The 2,725-nt window shown below is 44.3% G+C and overlaps 1 long non-coding RNA gene across 1 annotated transcript; it reads right to left on the minus strand.

Annotated features, from left to right (window-relative positions):
* Positions 1–299: 299 nt before the first annotated feature.
* On the minus strand, positions 300–2,081 carry LOC144120402 (uncharacterized). Its single transcript, XR_013312436.1, has 3 exons — positions 1,786–2,081; positions 930–1,023; positions 300–396 (listed from the first exon to the last, which is right to left on the minus strand). It is a non-coding gene; the product is annotated as an uncharacterized LOC144120402 (long non-coding RNA).
* Between the last annotated feature and the right edge of the window lie 644 nt (positions 2,082–2,725).

The raw sequence follows: 2,725 nt of genomic DNA on the forward strand, positions 1-2,725 counted from the left end.
GTACTGGTAAACCATCATTGTAGAGCACAATGTTTTTAAAGGGATAAATGAACATATAGGTCCTTTTCGAGGACACATATGCATACCAGGCAACAGGTGTGCAATGTCAAAGCACGTTTATGTTAACAGCAGCTGCATCAAGAGCTACATCAGCGACTATATTTTGTACAAGTCTACAGTTCCGGTAATTATAAGCTGAGGCACTGCTGTGAAATGCATGTAGAGTTTCATGCATTTCTAAACCTAGCTGCAAGCCTATATTGAAAATATTTTTTCTAAATAGGCAGCTAAGATATGCATCACTGAAAAAGAATAACTACCATGAATGGATCAGGAGGGATGACACAGCCGAAGGCAGGAAGCACGCATGGCCCAATAGATGCTGGCCGCTGGCAACTGCAAATAAATACATCCAGAGCAACAGCTGTCAGTGGCTGTAGCCATGTCATGAGTGACAAGAGAGGAAATCGTCTACTGCTTTAAAAACTAAACTTAGACGTAATATAAGTAAATAAAAAACCAATGAGCTAGCCCATGACAAAACAAATGAACAGATTTTATGTAATGCACCCATTTACATTCTTTGAGAAGAGTCACAATGACTGTTATAACCACACTGAAAGATGAGCTCGCTGAAATACCGCACACCAATTTGAATATAGGATGTGCAGGTTTTCATTTATTCCTATCATGGTGCCTTGCACAAATGTCTAGGTATTAAATTGAAAGTTGCAACCAGTCTGCCTTGGTTAAATGAGAAGAGAGAATGGAAAAAAGCATGCCTTCACTAGCAGGAAGCTTGATACCTCACAGCACAGCTTGGCATCATAGAAAAATTGCTAGCGCATTTAACAAATCTGCATACAATTAAAAGCTGACCAAATTTGTCGACTGGCAATGCAAGTAAAGGCAAGAGAAACAAAAAATACCAAAGAACACTCGTGAGTGCGGCGAAGGGAGGTCTGTGGGTAGGATCCCGTGCCTTGGAAGAGTTCCGAGCTCGGAGAATCGCCGGCACCACAGCTGATGGCACGCAACCAAGAATAAATAACAAAGCGAAAATAAGTAACAAAAAAACAATCGACAATGGCGAACGACTTGAATGCGGGCCGCAAAAGCGAGGGATATAGCAAAAAGGTAGAAATCCTAAATAATTGTGCAGTTGCATCTCCGACAGCTCGCAGTGCTCAGAAGGAGAGGAAGCATCAACGTTTACAGCTCAGGAGACGCAAGATTGATCTAACTTTGACATAACACTGCCTCAAATCCTGTTCCACTGGGGAAGCACAGACAAGTTTACAAATGACAAGGCGATGAATATGAACTAGCCTTTCGCATGCGATCACTGTCTCAAAATTTAGTATGACGCATATTAAGGCACAAGCACTAATCCGATGAGTACTAACCCTGAGCAAAATAGTGCGGTGTCTGATCGCAGCTGGCCTAGCGCGAGCGCTCCGCCGCGCGGCACTTCTCGCTCATCGTCTTCTACGCAGTGCAAATCCATGCTTTTGCACCGAGTGTCGAAGCGCTAGCAAGCGAAAGCGTAACTCTGTTGTGATATCTGGTGCCATTTTTATTTACCACGGCACGCGAGTAATAAATGCACATAAAGCCAATGAGAACAACACTTGTCATGCAGGATATAGGCCCTGCTTTTTTGGCGCCGCATTATAGCTGCGGCAACCGCAGGCGGACTGCCTCCACTCACATCCCTATATAGCCGCATACAAATAGCGCCTGTGAATACAGATCATTAGCAAAGAAACGCAGAGCGGGACTCACCGGCCATGCGATTCATCCAGGCTTAGTAAAACGGCGCAGGAGTCTTCGTTCCCCTAACAGATGAAAAGACGTTGCAGCACTCTTTCTTCATGGCATACCCGTTGAAACTCGCCAATGTTGACAGGCCGAAATCCTGGTCGTTGGCTTCCAAAACACACTCCTGCTCACCTTCCTATTGAATGAGTTCTTCACACGTGTCCGCCGTACAAGTACTCAAGCAATGCCTCAAAGAGGCAAATAATACAAAACACGACGTATCGGTTGCGCTGCAATGGCGCCGACGGCTGCGCTTTCGTGTCGGTGAAAATTTGCAACCGACAAAAAAATTAGTTTTTTAAACCATGAATACTTATATTACCTTCACAACAAAGACATTGCATTTATTTTAAATTATTTTTATATTATTTAAGAATACTAAAGCGCTTTCAGTTACTTTTTCTGGTATGTCGTTTGTAGAAGCTGCGATCCTGTGATTCCCTGAAGTGACCCGGATGCCTAGCAGACGACGGAGCAGACGACGTTGTTGACAGAATGCAATTTCGTTTGATGCCAGATAAAATCACTAAGTTGCGACAAAAACAGCGAAGAAAAGCGCCGTATCTCAAGCTGGCGAATATCGTGGATAAGTTGAACGCTATTGGCATGATGGAGAGTAGCTGCTATACATTAATTTGCGCGACACTGGCACGCTCACCGGAGATCATGAAACTTAACAGCTTAATCGGTGACCAGTACAAGCGGAGTGCTTTGATATCAACTGCGTTACGAAACTGCGTCGATACTTGCGTCTCACTTTAGCTAATATGCAACAGCGGCTAGCACTCGCCGCATCCTGATCGCGTGTAGTTTAACAAGCAAGAGCCCACTAGCGCATCGAAGCAGGCGTGTTTTCGAGTTCGTATCGTTACGATAAATACGAGTTGTTTCGGCACGTACTGGA

The sequence above is a fragment of the Amblyomma americanum genome, chromosome 2 (assembly GCF_052857255.1).
Source record: "Amblyomma americanum isolate KBUSLIRL-KWMA chromosome 2, ASM5285725v1, whole genome shotgun sequence".
NCBI lineage: Eukaryota > Metazoa > Arthropoda > Arachnida > Ixodida > Ixodidae > Amblyomma > Amblyomma americanum.